At 34.1% G+C, this 21156-nt stretch overlaps 1 protein-coding gene across 3 annotated transcripts in view; it reads left to right on the top strand.

The window, feature by feature from the left end:
- Window positions 1–4580: 4580 nt before the first annotated feature.
- The window catches only part of LOC145689980 (uncharacterized), a 49667-nt gene continuing 33091 nt past the window's right edge, over window positions 4581–21156 (top strand). Inside the window, exon 1 of one of the 3 annotated variants that reach the window (XM_081764416.1) lies at window positions 4581–5326. The gene's annotated coding sequence lies outside the window, so the exon portion shown is untranslated. Of the gene's footprint in view, window positions 5327–15249; window positions 17602–21156 lie in introns of those variants that run through there. The other 2 variants (XM_081764418.1, XM_081764414.1) reach the window with 2 other exon arrangements.

Here is a 21156-nt window from a genome sequence, read left to right as displayed (position 1 = left end):
CAACGTAACGGAATAAAGAAGAATTAATCTCTATTTCAGATAAGAAACGATATGGCCTTGAGTTGGCTTCACACGGCATCCAATTGGCATTGAGCAGTGTTGACAGTTCGCGACAAGCAGTTCTGCACGCTGTCTTCTCGCGGTACTGCGAATTTTGACAATATCTCAGGCGCTACTTAGAAATATTGTACTAGCACATTAACTGCTCCCTTTGCCAAGTAGAGAAAGGAATTACGAACACATACGTGAAAACTACATCTTTCTATGTCAACTGGTTGCTATGATAGACGCTTTGAAAGGTTTCCATATAAAACAATTAGTAAAACGAGCGTTGAGTCCCGCGTCTAATTTGCAGTGGATTTTGTTTCGATTTTCAAATAGAACTCACAACTTTTATTACAGGATAATCAGGGGTGTAGCCAGCAGGTTGTTCTAGGAGAACATTACTTTCAGGGGGAGGCAAGCTTTTCACCTATTAAAAGCAGAACAAATTACCTCTTTCACAACATGAAAGCATTTTAACTCACCATACACACATACATACTATGCGCATATTATATTTTCACAATGCTTCCTTATCAAAAGACGGATCGTGACCAGGCACGTAGCCAAGGGGTGGGTCCGGATGGTCCGGACTTCCCCTTCAAGACCAGAAATTTTAAAAATAAGGAAGGATGAAACAAAAAGAAATGAGAAATAGGAAGAATCAGCGTTAAAAAATAAAAGAGAAAAATAAAAATAATTTTTCATCATCGCTTCTTTGTAGAGTATCAAACATGTTATTTCAGAAACGGTTTTCAACTGCTCATTTAACTTATCATTTGGAACAGACAGTAGTTGACGGAAAAATAGAAACAAAAAGTTATGTGGAAAGCAAGTTCTGTTAACATTTGATTCAACAAAGAAAGGAACGCAGATATTATAAAATATTTTACATTATTGGATACGTACTTTTTTTTTTTTAATAGTTGAGGTCATAATGAAAGGAAAATTATATTTGAATGAACAGAAGGAGGAATGTAGATATTGTAAAATCTTTTAAATCTTTTTAATATTCTTTTATTCGAGATTTCTTCATAGTTTGTTACTAAAATACTTACTAACATGTCCTCATTTTCTTGTCCTAACAAACCAATATGTGTTGCTAGTAAAATAATTTTGATTGATCAAGCTCCTGGTATGATAACCACAATATTTCATGTCACACTGACCCGCCCCCCATTACGAGAAACGGCGGGTCAGAAAGCAGCGAGAAACAAAAGTAAAGCTATGTGGAAGTTAATTAATGGTAAGATGAGTAAGGTAAAAACAACAGGAATTGATGCAATAAAAATAAACTCTCAAGTAGTATGTAACCCAGATAAGATTGCAAATCATTTTAATAAATATTTCTTAACTTTAGAAACATTTAACCCAATCAAAATAGCTCATCAAGAAAATAACTCTAAGCTACAGAGCGGAATAACTAAGTCGCTTTTCCTGAAACCAGCTACACCAGAGGAAATCTTACAAATAATAAAAAGCTTAAAAAGCTCCAGCTCTCCAGGTTGGGATGAAGTGCCATCCATGATTGTAAAGGAAAGTTCTCTTCTTATTGCACATCAACTCTGTCATATAATAAATCATTCATTTTTGACAGGAATTTTTCCTACGCGGCTTAAGTTAGCTAGAGTTACACCTGTGTATAAAAAGGGAAGTAAATTGGAGTTAAATAATTATCGTCCTATTTCAGTTTTGTCGTGCTTTTCTAAAATATTTGAATTAGCAATGAAAGCGCGACTAAATAACTTTTTCCTTTTAAATAATATAATATCCACAAGTCAACACGGGTTTCAAAGCCAGAAGTCAACCAACACTGCAATCTTTAATTTCATCTCTGATGTAGCAATGGATATAAATAAAGGAAAGCATGTAATTGGCATTTTTGTTGATTTATCTAAGGCGTTCGATTCTATAGACCATGGTATTTTGCTAGAAAAATTGTATTCTTATGGCATCAAAGGTGTGGCAAACAATTGGATAAAGTCGTATTTATCTGAACGTAGTCAAACTGTTGTCATCTGTAAAGAGGTAAATGGCAGAAGAAATATGTTTAAATCATCTTTAATGAAAGTAACAAAAGGAGTACCACAAGGATCAATATTGGGACCTCTTTTGTTTGTTGTATATATTAATGATTTGGTTAATAGTCTAGGCTGTGTGAAGTCAACATTGTATGCTGATGACATAAATGTTCTTGTCAGTGGAGACTCAGTAAATGAAGCAGAAAGGCTCACTACAAAGACGCTAACAAAAATTATTAGTTGGTTAAACATAAATAAATTAACTATGAATTTAGGAAAAACTAACATTGTCAAATTTCGTTTCCCGGGTCAAAGAAATGAACTTGTACCAATAATTGTAGACACTGTAGAATTATGTCAAACACCATCTATTAAATTTCTAGGAGTATATGTTAATGAAGATTTAACATGGAATACTCATGTTGAATACATTAATACAAAACTCAGTTCACTCTGCTTTGCATTCCGTAGGTTGCAAGGTAGTTTGTGCAAGGAAGCTGTCATGTCCTTATACTATAGCAAAGTTTTTTCAATAATAAATTATGGTGTTATATTTTGGGGGAATTCGAGAATAAGTGCTAGTACATTCCGAATACAGAAAAAAATTATTAGAATTATGTTTAGTATGCCTGAACGATCCTCATGTAAAAATGTTTTTAAAAAATATAAATTATTGACATTACCTAGTTTATATATATCGCACAATTATGTATGTAATCGAGCACAAGGATTTATTTACTTTAGCTAATACGATTCACTCATACAATACTAGGCAGAATTGTAATATGTATATTATCCAACAGAATTATGCAAATTTTAGCAAAACTGTGTATATGAATTGTATAAAATTATATAACAAATTACCAGCAAGGTATAAGGACATTAACGAAAAACGGATATTCAGAAATACTCTGTTAGAATTATTGTTAGAAAAAAGCTATTACTCTGTGGAAATTTATCTTACTGATAATATATAGAGAATGTAAATATCTGACAACTGTAATGCTTAATTGAGGATTGTCCTCATTTGTAAGCTATGAACAGGCAAATAAATATGAATACGAAATCCAGACTAAACGAACCAATGTATTTTACCAATAAAATAGTTTAGAATAATCGAACTCTGGTGTGATAACCACAGTATTTCATGTCTCGGACCCCCCCTATTACGAAATCCTGGCTACGTGCCTGTCGTGACAGTACTGAAGTTAAAAATCGGAGTGTAAAAGTTGAATCAATAAGCTATTCATAAGAAAATAAATGCTGTTTATAGCAGTCTGTTTATCTGACTTTGTGTTTATGTAGGTTAAAATACTAAAGGAAAAAAAAAACTCGAAAAAATATTAACTCCGATAATATCATGCAACAATATAGTAGTGAGTTCACAATGCACCCAGTTAGGGAAATGAAAATATAAAGCATATGATTAATTTTAGTTGTTTCAATTAGGTATAGAAACCGTATTGATGATGATTGATTTTTTAAAAATTTTCATATTTTATTATAAAGTCCTTCATTTGCATTAACTGTTAAATAAGTTTATTAAACATATACCAGACGAACCTCATTTTGGAGCTGGAAATAGTTCGGAAAGACAGAGCCCCCTTTTCCCCCGTGGCTACATACCTTTGCAATTTTTGCAATCATCGTACGAATAAAGCATGGGAAGTTTGTAATTTGTTTTGAAATTTACTTCAAGATAGACCCTTTCTTATTCGATAGAAGGAACGCAGTATGTTTTCTGTTTCTTTTTCTTTCACGTTCCACTACCTTATTATGTGCGACTTTTAACACCCTCTTTTCTCCTCTATAAAGGAATCAAAAGCATCAGGCGTGTGAATGGTGTCATAAATTATCGTAACCCAAAACAAACTCGAGCATATCGAGTTGCTTAGAAATCAGATGGATTACTTTCGTGGCACCTACACGAAGCCAAAGCGTGCTACTTGCTATGAAAACGGAGAAAGAAACAAAGGGGCTAGTTGTGTAGAATTCATCAGTCTCTCGTTGCTTTCTTTCGTGGTAGTTCGTTTATTCTCCAAAATTATAGTTGACAATGTCTTTAAGCAAACCAAGTACAGCAGATGTTTTATTTTCTGTCTTCCTTTTTTTCTTTTTCTTTCAAGTGCTACGAAGTCAAGCTCTAAGAATTATTTTTTGTGTTTACAGTTTTTGGAACCCATAAAAATAAATTTACAAGAGTCAGATTCAAACAAAGACGAAATATTAACTGACATAGATGATAGTGAAAGTAGTGTTGAAGACAAGTGTTTAGCATTTTCACTGGAAAAGTTAACATGTAAGTAATTTAGTTGCTATATACTTCTAGGATGCGCGGTCAAAATTCTTGAGTTTGCTGGAATAGTACATTTACATTGTGAATAATATTGCCAATGTATGTGTAATAATCTCAACTGGAGGAAGAGCGAGAAGGGAAAGGGGAGTCCGAAATCCGGCAACACCGCGCGGAATATCGTGCTCCATTGGCCACTGCCCGTGATGCTTTACATCTGAAACACACAGTAGACTAGTTTGTGATAATAGGCGTAGCACCTTTACAATCGCTTGTAACAGCTTTTGCGTTACGTTAGAGTCCGCAAACTTAAGGAAAATTGGTACGGAATGGGGCCGACATTCTCTTGCTCTTTATTTGTTTGATATATCGAATCCAAATCGAAGGTCTCGAGAGAAACGCTTTTCGTAGAAACGAATGTCAATAAGCGCTGAGGCCCGTCTTTTTCGCAGCTTAATATCAACACGTTCTGTCGCGGGATTTTCTGAGTAGCTTCGCAGTCGTTTTACTGTCGTTTGAGCAATGCCATCTGTCCACGTGACACTGGCTTCTGACACTGTTCGCTGAGGCTCCCAGCAATGGTGCTAACCACAATTTCCTTATCGGACACAAAATATTTTCTCAACTTTGAAAATTATCATACATTCTGTGCAAGGAAAATGAATTAATTATAAATCATAATTTCTGAAAGTAAATGAGTAGGCCGGGCCTCAGAGCCTCTTACCACCCTTCGCCACTGGACCTTACCACCTGGATGTTTATTACCCACTGGTAAAAGTGTATAGTTGCAAAATAATTCATGTTTTTTATTTGGACAACCGCTAGCGTGAAGAAGATCTTAAGGCACACTACTCGAAACAGTTCTTGAAAGAATATAATTCTTTCATTGATTTCCTTCTTGGTGGTCTCCGAAAGATTTCAGCTTAGCATCATAATATTATCCTACTTAGGATGGATAAAATTCATATAGGTATGAGAGGTAATTCATAGAAAATTAAAATTACAATTATTTTTGTGATTTACGTAGAAATACGGCTTCTAGATGAATGGTATAAAACTGCAGTGCAAAAGTACGAACCAACCTGTGCAAGGTGGCCATTGAGAAGGATGAATAACCGAATTGAAGCAGAATTAAGCAGATAAGTCGACATGTAAGTTCGTAGGTGCATCCGACTAGAGCAGGCGCGCCAGCGATAGTGAATATACGTGTAAGCAAGGTTACTTGTAAGAAGTAAGCTTTGACATGATTCGAGTTTCAATAGCATCTGTAATTGTTTAACTACTAATAACGCTTTACTTGCAAGTATATAATACAGCTTATGCACACTGTAGTGTTGTAAAAAAACGGTTTTTTTTCTGTGAAGTTTTTTTTCAATAAAAAACATCGTTCTTTTTCATGTTTTTTTTCAAAAGTCTGTTTTTTTTTCTGGCAACTATTATTTATTGATTTATGTTGCAGATTATTGAAATAATCAACAGAACTTGAGTCGAAGCCCTCGTAACTTACAAATCGTTTGTTTCTTCGAACCTATACGAGCAAAATTGTGTGATTATTCCTTTCGGTCCCAGGCCATTTTTGGCGTTTTCCTACATTTCCAGTTAATGACTTATTGCTCAAAAACTATTCATTCGATTGATATGGTTAAGGCCTTGTTTTTAAGAAAATGGATGTGGCTATTTTTTGGTGTAAGTTGCATTGCAGTGTTACCAACGGGTGGGAAATTATTGAGGGAAATGTAGGGGTGAAAATTTACAAAAAATCCCTAACTGAATTTCAAAATTTTTTTGTATCTAGCACCACTGCTGCTATATGGGTTCAAGTAACCTAAAGAAATCTTTGGTGTGTTGACAAGGTACAGTGAAATCCTGAAGTCACTGGCTTCCATTCAAAGAGGGAAAGAAAAAATTCTGTCATACACATGAAATTTTGACACTTTTTACGCCTAAGAGGCAAAAATCAAATATGCCGGGGTAAAGCTTCTCTAATTATCCTATTGAAAGTTTTTATAGTGCGTTCTTAGGGCAAAGAGGAAGCTTTCAAGTAGTGGTACGTTTGTTTCAATGTAGCCAGTAAGAGGGTAATAATAGAGGGGAAAAGGGAAATTTTCCGAATTTTTCACCTAATAGCGGGAATTAATTGTTTTGGCTGGAAACGCTGCCACCAGACAGACAAAAACTATCTGAAAATAAACCGTAGTACTCAAAGAATATATCCTACAAGTATCATGGCGATATATAACAAAGTAAGCATGAAATTGAAAAAAAAATCTCATTCTACCTCAGAAGTTCACCATTTTCTTACCATTTCCAGAACATGGTTTATTATAAACCTCAACTGTACTTCCCCTAATTATTCTAGTGAAACTTTTTATGGTGCGCTGTGTAGGCTAAGGATGAGGCTGTTAGACACTGGTACATTTGTTCGAATGTAGCCAACAAGAAGGAAATAATAGAAATAAAAAAGGGAATTTTTCCCAAAATTTGCCCCTAAAATCTAGAATTAAAATTTTTTGTAGCTAGCAACACTACTATCAGACACACAAACTATCTTAAAATAAGCTTTGGTATCCCTCTAATATATCCTACAAGTTTTGTGATGATATCTAATAAAGTAAGCATGTCAATAAAAAATATCTCATTCTACCTTAAGAAAAATCACAGTTATCTTTCCAATTAGAGAACAAGGTCCACTGTAAACCTCAACTGTACTTCCCCAAATTATCCTATTGAAACTTTCTATAGTGCGTTGTGTAGAGCAAAGAATAGACTTCCAGATACTGGTACGTTTGTTCCGATATAGCCAACAAGAGGGAAATAATAGAGACAAAATATATAATTTTTCCAAAATTTCCCCCTAAAATATGGAATTAAAATATTTTGTAGCTGGCAACACTGCAACCAGACAGACGTAAACTATCTTAAATTAAACATTAGTACACCACTAATATATCCTACAAGTATTATGGCGATATTTAAGGAACAAAGCTTCTAATTACCTAAAAGATATTACGGTAAACAGAAAAATAAGAAAAAACTAGAAAAATCAAGGGCTAGAACCTAAATACGAATTTTACGTGCGTCCCCTAATTATCCCATTGTAACGATCTGTACTTTCGTTTGTTAAAAAGGACAAATGTTCGATTGGCGTAAGTTGACTTGCACTCGAACGTATAGGTACGGATTTATAAACAAAAATTTCTGATTTTTTGCCCAAATATTGGAGAATTTTAATTTCCCTAATTGGCAATACTGCGCGCAGGCCCGTCCAATTGATGTCAACAGTTAGGTATCTACCCGAGGTATCTACCTGGCAAGTCTTAAGGATATATTTCTACAACGAAGGAAGCTACAAGGGAAAAAAAGGTAAAGGAAATTCGAAATTAGAAAATTCTCGAATTTTTTACTGGGGTGAAATTTGAGAAGGAAATTCGACACCAGAAGAAAAAGAAATTAATATGATAAACTATAGTCCAACCACATTTTGCAAGAACAATATCCCGATATCTTAATTAGTGTCCACACTGGAGCGGATTAAACAAGTGACACACCTGTGTGTGCCATTTTGGCCACCTAGGCCACCGAGTACACATTTGATTACATTTTTTTGACTACTAACTCGTGTTGTTGTTGTAGTTATAGTCTCGACTAATAATAATATCGTTGTAAACAATAACTTTATAGGGAAAATTTTCTCTCCTTTTTACATCTTAGTTCCAACACTGTTGGTGAGAAATGTAGAGTGTTTCAAAATAAATTTTGGGGTTTTAAGTCTTCGTAGTAGTTACTACATTTTACGTACAATTATGAGCAATGCATCAAGTAAAAAAGCACCTCAAACAGCCTTTACTACAAATGTTCAATGTGAGATTCATTCATCACACGGCACACATCTAGTCGATAGGCGAGAAAGGCCCATAAACTTTCCGCCATATGGCACAAAACACATTCAATTTAGGGGAGTTTCGTTTATAATTGTAAGTTAATTGTAATAGATACTACAAAGTTTCAAAACCCTAATATTAATTTTGAAACACCCTGCATTACATCAAATTGAGTCGGGGGCCGCGGTGGCTCAGTGGTAGAGCGTTCACCTCTGGTGCTTGGGGTCTCGGGTTCGATCCCAGCCCCCGCCAAGTGAACTTTGTGGTGGACAAACATCGTGTGCGTGGGTTTTCTCGGGGTTCTCCCGTTTCCTCCCACTTTCTTCATTTCATTCATTACTCATCATCACCGTCTCCTTTAGCCTCACCGGCATAACCGTGGAACGTAAAACTCAAAGATTTCATTTCCTTTTTCAAATTGAGTCATCCTATATTCAGGTCCTAGTCAATTTGTCGCCTCCCGCCTTCTAAGAAAGAACAAATCTTAGAAGTCATGATTTTAAGTATGCTACTCCAGCATGAACAACAAAGGTGAGGGTAAGTGCAGTCGCACTCAGAAAGGCATAAATACTTACTAAAAATGCAATTCCGTTGTGTATGTTTCTTTTTCTTTAAATGTGAATCTATTATGATAGTGAAAGATAAAGCAAACACACCTGCAGAGGATAGATGGTAATCCTTTTTATAGAATTCACTATCGAGCTTCAATCTCAATGTATCAGTTTGCAATTCCAGTGCAACTAGATCTTTTATCTTTATTTCTTGATTTTTCTTCTACATCTCCTAACATTTTTTAAAAAACTTGTTTCTATCTTCAATGATAAGGAACTTGCTTCTGACAAAAACAAGACTACTTTCATATCAAAACTGTGATAACATACGAAATGGAACAGATATTCACTACTATTCGAGAATTGAATTCTTGCATTTGACAACAATCAAGCAATTTGTGCTCGGATTTATTCGACCATTTGCTTTAGCATTGTCCATGTGGTCTTAAAGTAATGCAACCTAAAAACATAATTTATGAATGTAGTATTCAAATAGAAGGTCAGCTTAGTAAATGTAACTACCATCATCATGAAGTATATTTCCAACAAGAAATATTTAATTTAAATAATATACTTATGACAGATTTTGCCGGACCATCCAAGCTTGCCGTTCCACGCAAATGCACGTGTTGCATATATACAGTGGCGTATTTGGGAGGGTTTCCCGGCTTAAGCCCCCCCCCGAAATCTTACTTACTATAGTAAAGTATATGAAATATCTTGCAGAATTTTCACATTTTCAGGCAAAGCCCCCCCCCGAAAGTTAGCAAAGCCCCTCCCGAAACAAAATCGTAAATACACCACTGCACATATGGTAGAGTCGGTTCTGCATATCATATATATCTAGTCGACAAATTATTTATATATGACATTTAGAAAAATACTATTAGGCAAATTAGTATTAGTTTTTACCTTTAGACAAGTTATTGGAATTTTATACTGTTCGTGACATTATTTTCGTACTTATTAAAGGCCTGCTTTCACGAAAAAACAAAATTTTATTTCTACTTTTATTTCTTAGTTGATATTGATGAAAACTGCTGAAACCCGAATTGTTAATAGGTATGGTATTCATGTAAATTGTAAAATATTTGTAGCGTATCAGTGTCTAGCGTTTAATTTATGTTGCATTTTACGGTGATTATACCTACATAAAAATATTTGATACTTAAATAGACGTAAGATGCATTACAAATGACTATTTGAAAAAAAACGAAATTTAGAAAAAAAACGAGAGGCAATGTTTTTTTTCTAAAAAAAACGTACATTTCTGAAAAAATACGAACCGTTTTTTTTCTATTTACAACACTAGCACACTGTACAGAAATACACTGCAAATTTAAATTGTATATAATAAAGTCATTTCCCCATGCACTAACTTATTTTATCGTACACCTCTTGTAATGATTTTGCGCTAGTATGCCTACACTGGTAAACCTAAAATACGCCTGTATTACTTTATGGGTTAACTTTACAACTCAATTCGGTTGGTATACTTATGCAGAGAAGATGAGAAATCATACTGGATCAAAAATGAGTCCAAATTTTTCTAATCCTAAGCTAACGCAACCCTATATTCGACTCTTATCACTACCTTACTTTGCCCTACGTTGATCTACTTTATTATTTTACTACGGTCTTATTTATCGATGCCTAGCTGGAACGTGTACTATAAAGTTTGTCCTTACTGTGTATTTAACTCTGTCGCTTGCAGAAATTTGTTTACTATAAATGTGGTGTGCCAAAACTTCACCAGCAAACAAAAAGAAAGAAAGAGCTAATTTCTGATAGTGATGGGAGAATTTGCGGGAAGATATTTTTCGGGAATATTCCCAGAAGATTCCAAACAATGCGAATATTCCGGGAATTTATGTACAATCACAAAGAAAATTGCATTCTATTACTATATTACGATTTCAAAGATAAATTCGTTTTTATATCACAGTATGTTATTACTGTTGTCTCAAGAGGAGTCTTTTAAATATATATTGTGAACGATGTTATGTAATGTTATTAATATTCTATTATATTTAGAGAGTACGCATAAAAGGATATTTACTTACAATGTGTTCTATGAAAGTAAATATGTTTCTAAAATAATATAGTAAGTGCACATACTTTTAAACCGCTAAACAGTTTAAATTTTCATGTAAGTGTCTTTTCTAAACTTGACTCTACTACTGACATTATAAACATATTATTTTTTTTTAATGTTATAAACAATTTTGTCAACATTTGCCCATAAATACGTATGTTTACAATATTTGTAAGATGCTTTTTTTTATCTTTATAATTTTGCATGTAACATTGCCACACACGACCTTTCTTTCTCCTCATTTCTCGAAATTTAATGCGTTAATTCACATGTAAGAGAAGCCCGAGTACCTCTTCAGAAATTCGAGTCAAAGAGAGGAGACAGACCGACGTCTATTACTAACGGTGGTTCATGGTTTAGTAATAGTACTTCATCTCTCTTTCTACATAATTCTACATTACTTTATAAAATGGTTCCTTTTCATCATTTGTAAATTAGTACTTTGCTAATTTTGGCTATTGTTTTGCATTGGGGGGCCAGCTTTTGTACCTACTTTTTTGCGATATTCTATTCCGATGTAGTTGTTAATTGCTTTCATACGTTAAATTACGTTACCAACATTAAATTCAGACAGCATTGCAGAGCGAACATTAGTGAGTAAAGGCGGGTTAGAGCCCCGCATGGCACGTTATTTTCTATCCTCGTTACCAACAATTCACTTTCTCTTCTTACATAAATCACTTCCAGTTACTTTTACGGTTTGTACGAATCCCCTACTGCCCTAAAAGAAATCGTGTTCGATAGTTTCTTGACTACTTGAACACCACTATCAAGTCATTTCTTCCGTAAATCATCCTACTTTTGCTAATTTTGGCCCCCTAATACTAAACAATTACCCTGCTTTTTAGTGTAAATAGAAATGGAACTTACAAAATCATATTATTAGTTAAATAAAGTACAGTCAAATAATTTCATTTTTTTACCCTCTAAATTCTTTAAAACCTAGAAGTAAATCAATTTCATTTCATTTTATTTATCCTCCATTCTGTACAAACTTGGAAATAATTTTTCGATAATACATAGGATTTGTCATGGTTAATTGAAGCAGTGCATACATTAGAAACATTTGTTAAGCATAATTCATACATTTATACATTATAGTAATTTGAAATATTATTATACTAATACTACACCATACCTTATACATAAATGGACCTATCTTGTTTCTTTGTTACTACTATTTACATTGTGACTATTTAATTGGTTATATTCATGTATAGTATAGAAGCAATGTGACAATATGTATTCTTTTATTTTTTCTTTTGAATGCAACATTAGACTTGATTACTTTAATTTGTTTGGTAACATATTGTACAGCATAATACCACCATACTTTACTCCCTTTTCGAACATTGCTGTTCTATGGTTTAGGGATGAAAATTAATCTTTTTTTTCTTGTGTTATAACCATGTACGTCATCGTTTGTTGTGTACTCATCTATATAGGATCTTACAAATTCTATTAAGCAATAGAATAGAATAGAATAGAATATTTTATTGTCATTGAGCTTTACAAGCAATGGACAACGTCCGAATGAGATATACATATAGATACAGATATATATAAAAAATAATCATTGCATACAGACAATCACTTATTGGTTAATTTTATAATGAACAACCTAATAATATTTGAAATAAAGTGCCACTGCTAATGAGGACACAATGTCTTGACATTCACTAATCTCTTGAATCGAGTAAAATGGATTCGTTACTAACCGTTCATGTAACATTTTCTTATAGACCTTAAATGGTAGGTGTTGTATGGAGGATGTTAGTTTATTAAACAACTTTGGTCCTATAACTAAATAACTATTTTTGATCTTCCATAATCTAGTGAAGAGTATATCAATTTTCTTACACAATCTAGTATTATATGTATGTACTTCATCCCTGAATGTCATATTTGCGAGGTTTTGCTTAGTGTAAAGTAGCACTTGATAAATATATACATTAACTACTGTCATTATCTTAAGCCCGATAAATAGTGGTTTACAATGTTCTTTATCATGTGTTCCAACAATAATCCTAAAAGCTTTTTTTTTTTTTTTTTTTTTTTTTTGCCAAACTAGAACTTCATGTGCTTGGCTACTGTTACCCCAAAGCAAAATCCCATATCCAATTATGCTGTGAAAAAATGCAAAATACGAATTCCTCAGATACTCATAGGAAACTGTATTTTTCAATTTTCTTAACTGAAAGAGCACTCGGGAGAGCTTTGTACATACATACATATATACACATATATATACAAACATGGTAACTGTAGTATAGCTAGTTCTTTAAAATATTTCCTACGTGACTCTCGGGTTCCTACACCAGCTAGGATTCGTACAACTTTTTTGAAGAACAAAAATATCTACTTTTTACAGTATTTCCCCAAAATATTAATCCATTTCTCAATATAGATTCAAATGAGCAGTAATATAATATTTTTGCTGTGTTTCGGTTTATAGTATTTTAATGGTTTGTACGGCGGAAGAAATTTTTCCTGACCTATTCACATTTTTTTCTATATGATAATCCCATTTTCATTTCATTAATTTCGATCGTGTCTGAAGAAGGATATGCTAGATATCCGAAACAGTTACAAATTATAATTTAAAATAAAGTAAAGTTTTAAGCTTTGGTCAGTGTCTCTTTTGTTATAATGATAATCCCATTTTAAATTTGCTGATATATGTAAAAATTGTACAGAACTAACTTGTTTTATTTCGTTTTCTCCTATTTTTATACTTCCTTTATCTAGATTCTTGTTTGTTAATTTAAAGCTTATTGACAAGATTTTTTTCTGAATTTACTATTAACTTATTATGATCAAACCAGTTCGTCAGCTGTTGTACCGTATTTTCTATGTTAGTATTTAATTGTTGATGCTTTTCTCCTGTTATTGCTACACTTGTGTCATCCGCGAATAATGTGGCTTTTGCAAAGTTAAAATTATCTGGGAGATCGTTTATATATATCAAAAACAGTAATGGCCCGAGAATTGATCCTTGTGGTACGCCACATTCTATTTTATTCATTGTAGATGTGAAAGCATTTTCTTTTGTGTTTCTCCCATCTACTCTAGTTACTTCCACCACCTGCACTCTATCTGTCAAATACGAACGAAACCAGTTCTTATTACTCCTCTTATTCCACATTTCTCTATTTTATATAAAAGTTCTCTATGAGGCACTTCGTCAAACGCTTTAGTAAAGTCTATAAACAACCATGTGCACTTATATCTAGTAGTTCGCTTACGTAATTCAGATATTGGTAAGTAGCGGTTTCCGTTGATTTTCCTTGAATAAATCCATGTTGATCTTACGAAATTGTTCCAGTACTTTGTAAATAACTGTAACCTGTTTGTTCATTGCTAATTCTAATATTTTCGCAAATGTTGTAATAATAGAAATCGGTATATAGTTACTGATATCCATTTATCACCCTTTTTATAAATTGGTTTAACTTTGGTAACTTTTAATTTATCAGGAAATACTCCTGTTTGGAAAGAAAGGTTTATTAAATAGCATAAAGCTTCAGCTAGAGAACTGTTTACAACTTTTCTGATAAGCGCAGGCGGTACTTCATCAATGCCCACTAACCATTTATTTTTCATTTGATTGATAATTTTAATTACGTCGGTCACATTTACAGGATATATGTACATTGAATTTAGATTATCTCTTATGTTAACTTTCCCAAATTGGTTCCTATTTTTTGTGTTTGTCATATATTCTACTTAAATTTGTGTAATAAGAATTGAATGTGTCTGAAATCATTTTTGGGTTATGAATTACTTCATCATTGTGTTTTATTTCAGTAATATTTTCTCTTGGTTGATTTATTTTAATTTCATTATTTACTAATGACCACATCGTTTTGGTCTTATTAGCCGAATGCTGTACTATAGTTTCGTTGGGCATTTGTTTTGCTGCTATAATTACACGTTTGTATATATTTTTATATTTCTTGTAATATCTTTCGAATACTTCAATAGTATTTCCTTGCTTCCTTAACAGGTTTAGTGTTTTCATGTTTTGACTGGAAATTTTAATACCCTGAGTACACCATTGTTTGGAAGCTTTTGATTGTAAAGTAACTCTTTTTGGGAAAAGCTACATTAAAATAGTAACTAAAGTTATCAAGAAAAACGTTCCAGGCTTCATTTACGTCGTTGTGCAAAAATACTTTTTTCCCAATTTCCATCTGTAATTAGTATTTTAAAGTGCATAATATTATTTGTATTATAATTCCGCCTAATGCGTGTATTTTTTCTTGTTCCTGTTTTAAAGACGTACTTTTATTTATTGGAACATTAATAGTGAAGAGTTCACTGAGATGGTCAGAAAACCCTGTGTTTACTACCCTGGTATTACTATTTAATATTAATTTATTTATAAGAATTTGATCTATTGCTCTTTTGCTTTTTTCGGTTATTCTAGTATGTGTTCGTACGTTTCCTTTCAGGCCATACGTTTATTACATAGCATTAAACTTAAAATCAATCTTTTCGTTTTTCGAAAAATCAACATTTATATCCCCTATTACTGCTACGTTTTTTCTTCTTTCTTGGTAATATCTGACAATTGTTTCCAGTTTGTTTGTGAATAAGTCTAAGCTACCGCCAGGTGTTCTGTATACACTTACCATAGCTAAATTACCTTGCAATAATTCTATTATCCTACTTTCAAAACGTTTATCTACATTAAAATTTCAAATTTCGTTAATATATTAAAATAAAGTAATTAGTCATATGGTTCTTATAATTTGGAAGATAAAGTAAACAAATTGAAATAAATTCCTTGCTGGGAACATTCCCATGTTTTAAATTCCTTCCTACAGGGAATATTCCCAGTGCCCATCACTACTTTCGGAGCACAAGCCCGCTACTTTCCAGTCTCAAGATTTGTAAACACACTTAGGATTGGTATACACTATAGGATAGATCCTAGAAAATCTCTTACGATTTGTCCTACAGTCAAAATCTCGGGCGGCGGTATTTGTCACCGTAAAACTTGTCACCGGTAATTTTGTCACCAAAATATTACCATATAGGTAATTTAGTCACCGAAAATTTTCTCACGATAATTTCATCAGCAGTGTATTTTAGAACACAATACAAGTACAATGAATCAATCGAAAAAGTGTTTGAAATTGCTTTCTTTAAATCATAACTGAAGCAAAACTATGCAGCATAATCGAAATATATATATATATACATTATTAAAGAAAGATTTAGATAGATATTGTGTTTGAGGTAAACGTTTCCGGTAACTAGAAGAATGTTTCAGATTTTTTAAGAAACGGATCCAGTCTTGTGCACAACGTATAACACTGAAACTAAAGATTAGAAAAAAAAGTTTGTTGTTTCCTGTAATGTTATGAATACTAGAAAATGAACATGTAAAACACTTATTGCACTATAACAAGTTATATTTAGTTTGCTATTTTCTGTTCTGATATTTTAATATTGGGTAAACTTAATATTTGTAAATAGTGATGTATAAATCCTTTAGCGGCTCATTTTGCCTGTGCTTTTAACATTTGCTGAAGCTGACATGTTCTTTTACTCCTGTTTGTTCTTGCATCGAGTATCCGACACTTCGATTTTTCAGAGTCGAACACCAACTGAATGGTTTTCCGAGTTTAATTACAATAAGGATAGCTGTTTTGGTCGTTTACTTTGTCTCTACATAAAAACAACAAAAGTGAAAAAATGACCATGACAAAATTTCCTACATGCTAGTATTTTGAAGACAGAATTACAGGTGACGAAATTACTATGTCAAAATTTCCGGTAACGAAATAACCTACTTGCTAATAATTTGGTGGCAAAATTACCGTGACGAAAATTCTGGTGGCGTAATTTGCGGTGACAAAATTATCTTAGTTCCAAAATCTCAACCTGTATTGCATCAAATCGCATGTTATTTCCTGTGTTCTGAACAACGTATGAGATTTCTCTGGTTTAGAGCACGCTCTGTTTCGAAAAGAAAACTAGTGAGATTTCGATTAAAGCGACATCAGGTTAGAGAAGGTAAAAACCAACAACTGATGCGGTAACATATGTTTTGCTGCTTTATATTCTGATCGTGCAGGTTTACTTTTGACGCATCAATCGAAATAATTGTTGAAGAAATTAATTTTTCACTAATTTCCTCCTTATTGTTTCCTAAATTAGTTGAGCTGAGCGACATGAACATATTCCACATCACACAGATAAAAGTCAATGGGACCATCAAAAGCAATTGTTGAAAAACTACAATTCTTTTACGATTTTCGTATAAATACAAAGTCTGAATGTATAGTATAAAAGCTATAGCGCAACAAACAAAAGCAAATCTGTACTAAGTGGCCACTGGAAACCACGAATGCTGTCTATCCGCGTTAGGGAAGGGCGAAGAAGGGGCCGGAGCGTTAGCGAGGGTGTGCATCCGAAGGAAGCATGCGCGCCATTGAAGGTAGTGAAAAAGAGTGGGTTTTGGCAATGATACGAGTTCGAATAGCACTGGTTATGGTACTAGCACTCCACTTATAGGGTGAGGGGGGACATTAATACACGGGGCACATAGGTTCGAGGTAGATATTTTTCCACTGTGAAGAGATAAATGGACAACAATTTGGTGTTGGCAACATTGGTGACAAACGAACCTTGTGAGGCACAGTTGATGGATAGACGCAGCGTTCTTTTCTCTGTGCAGAAAAAAAAAACTTGATTTCTTAAAGCAAAGGTAAGTTCTCACTTACGTTTTTGTCATCTTATATTTGTAACAAGCACCGGATTTTTGAGAACTTGTGTTTGCTGCAGGAAAGTGTAATTCTTTACAAATAATTTCGTTTATGTTCCTTTGCCCTGTGTGGAATAATTTTTCAGTTCTAGGAAATAATGATCCTGATGTTAGGTTGGGACACACAGGTTGACTAATACGGACCAATGTGACCCCATTGCTCTGTACCAATCTACCCATTCCACTTGTAATTCTAAGGGGAAAGCTATTCTTTGTCCATTTCCCACGTATTACAGTTTTCGTTGTGATTCACATCAAGTAGAAAAAGTTACTAATATTATAGGCTATCTCATTTGTGATCGCTTGATTTCCGTAATAAAAACATAAAAAGAAATTAACCAAAATAATGTTCAAAACTTTCCTATTATTATTTTCCGATATTCCGAAACTATAGGTACAGCCGATAGATAAACAAACTTTCGAATGGAATATTGTTTAACCATTTAGGAGCCTTGATAGCAAAAGTGTGAGATTCTTTCCCCCAGGTCATAACATGCGAGTGATTTTAATAGGCACATGTCTAACAAAATCAACCTCAAATATATATTTGTAATGAACACTAAAAGCCAGCGTGTGGTAAGCGTAATATTTATTCGATTTTCAGCAACCTAATTGAAACTTATTAGGCGAGGTACTTGAAACTTTAATATTATAAAGGTAACCAGGAATGTTTTGTCACTTTTTGTGGAGGTCTGTGTTTAATTGGCCCTCACACCGCGACTTGAATGCGAGTGGAGATAAAGCGAAGCTCAGTTGTTGGTGTGGATATACCACAACATACTACCTGATTGTGACAGTTAAGTTACAGAGTGAACGTGCTTAAGGACAGCGTAAACATGGGAGCTCCACAGAGAGCCCTAAAGGCGAATGTGCTGTACGAGTTCAATGTCCGCATTAGCAACTGAGAAAATAGGCCAGGCTTTTCGTGAGAGTATCGTGACTACGCGGACAGTGCAGCGGCGGATTAACAATTTTGAAAACGGTGACGAAACACTGGAAGACGCACCACGTGCCAGAACACCAACACATGTACAAAATGAAGACCTTCAGGCAGTAATTAATTCGAACAGTGGCCAGGCATGTCAGGAACTGGCACTACAATTCAATGTAAGTGAAGAAACCGTTCAGCAGCACTTCCATCAACTTGGGAAGCACTACAAATTGGGTAGGTGTCTTCCGCATGATTGGATCCGAGCCAGAATGCAACGCGAGCAGATAATGTGTTTCCTTGCTATTTTGTCCTTGGAAGGAGAAATTTCTGGAAGGGTGTTGACATATGATGAGAAGCGGGTCCAGTACAAAGTTCCACGGCGCCGTCATAATTGGTTAACATCCCATAAACCGGTTCAAAAACAGCCAAAACCAGCACTGCACCAAAAGAAGGTCCTCCTGTGTGTTTGGTGGAATGCTCGTGGCATCGTGCATCGGGAACTGCTACCAGTTTGTCAGAGCATCAGTGCAACTGTGTACTGTGAGCAGTTGGTTTATATTTAAGAACAATTTAAAACTCTAGAGCCAGCACATTTGAATCGCACAGGTGTCCTTTTGTTACAGGATAACGCTGTAACAACGCTTATATAAGAGGTTGATCTAGATCTATTGAATTACTAAAGGTTCTGACAAATCTTCATATTCTTTTCATGAAACATGTTTTTATTTTCCATTTTTGCTGCTGTAGGTCCTTAAACCTATTGTTAAAATACTTGAATTCGTGGAAGTTTAATAGAATATTATATTTCAAAATATTTCATCTAAAAATAAATCAAATAAATTACCTTATCTCTATTATCAGAAAGACTGTGTAATATTTCACTTTGCTCGTATCAATCTGCCCGCACATGGGGAAGATTGGTACAGATTGCAGACCTTTCGTAAAATGTAATTTAGTCCAGGTAGGACATTAGCAGAAACAATATTGTACATTGTAAATGTAGCTAAAGAATCACAGTTTAAGTAGGAAAAAAATCATGTTTCTCAAGCTGACGATATGTTTTAAGATCTCGGGTAAGTAAAAATCGTACCAATGTCCTCCCTCTCTTCCCTAAACATAAGTTAGAGTTTCTGTAAACTTTGCTGAACTACACGGATGATGGAAAATAGTATCACCGATCATCTTTCATATGCATTCATTTAGGTAAATGTTTCGCAGAAGGGGTCCAGAACTCCGTAAAAAATACAAAATTTGTACAGGAAAAACGGAAGATGCAAGTGCTTAGACCTGACATAACCTAAAGTAATATTAATAGAAGTTATCGAAATTCTATCATATTTTTGAAAATTATGCTGGACCCTTATTCTAATATAAACTAACCGGAACGAAACTAAACTAATGTGAAGAGAAACTGTCGAAATTGTAACATTCCTTAGAAAAATAGCTGGACCCCTTCTGCTAAACATTGTCCCTCACTTATTTTATCCGTCTTAAAACACTTATAATGATTTTATACTAGTGATCCTACACTTGTAAGCATAAAATACAGGTATATTACTTTGTATTTATTTCTATTGCTTGCAGAAATTTTTAATATAGGTATGTCTTTTCATGAAAAGTATTCAATTTTGCCTGTAAGTCTTTTAAAAAACGGTGCGCCAATAGTACACCAGTACCTTTTTTTAAAAGAAGTATCTAATTTAACTATAAAGAGCCTGGTATTAATATCAGTATAATGTATTTAGCATAGAAATTCATCAATCTTGTACCTTTATTAAATACAACTCCGGGGGGCGCGGTGGCTCAGTGGTAGAGCGTTCACCTCTGGTGCTTGGGGTCCCGGGTTCGATCCCAGCCCCCGCCAAGTGAACTTTGTGGTGGACAAACACCGTGCTCGTGGGTTTTCTCGGGGTTCTCCCGTTTCCTCCCACTCTCTTCATTCCACCATTTCACTCATCTCTCATTACCACCGTCTCCTTTAGCCTAACCGGCATAAGCGTGGGACGTAAAACTGAAAGATTTCATTTCATAAATACAACTCTTTCATAATATTGAAAAACGTCATTCAGTCAGACAGGAAAACTCCTCACGTCTATGACACACACACACACAAATAGGATTTCCTACGAAATATGTCGTAACATTTTTCCGAAGATAAATCGTAAGATATTTCCTAAGGATTTATCTCTTAATGTATAGACGGCCTTAATCATGATTTTTCTTAGCCCTTCGACACCCATAGCAGTGCTACAAAGAGAAAGTAGTGCATCAGCGTTTTTGATTATTATATTCTCAGGTTAACAAAAAGAAAATTTCCTTGTTTAACGTTAACAGTCAACACACCATTGCTGCACGTCTTGCAAAGAACAGAAATAAAGCACTGAACAAGACTGTAGTATTCATAAAAATAAATACTTTACATGTTATATTTCGATCTTCTAACCAAGATCCTCTTCAGACATACACTCTTCTGTAAAAAAGCCCACTTGCTGTTCCATGTTGATTTCCTTCCTTCTATAATTCTTCCACTTCTGCACAGCCCGTTTCAGCTTCGGGCCCATTTCGAA

The sequence above is a fragment of the Thermobia domestica genome, chromosome 7 (genome assembly GCF_964235325.1).
Source record: "Thermobia domestica chromosome 7, izTheDome1.hap1.1, whole genome shotgun sequence".
Classification (NCBI taxonomy): Eukaryota; Metazoa; Arthropoda; class Insecta; order Zygentoma; family Lepismatidae; genus Thermobia; species Thermobia domestica.
The sequence above is the reverse complement of the archived record's forward strand: the minus strand, read 5'-3'. Positions and strand labels throughout refer to the sequence as shown.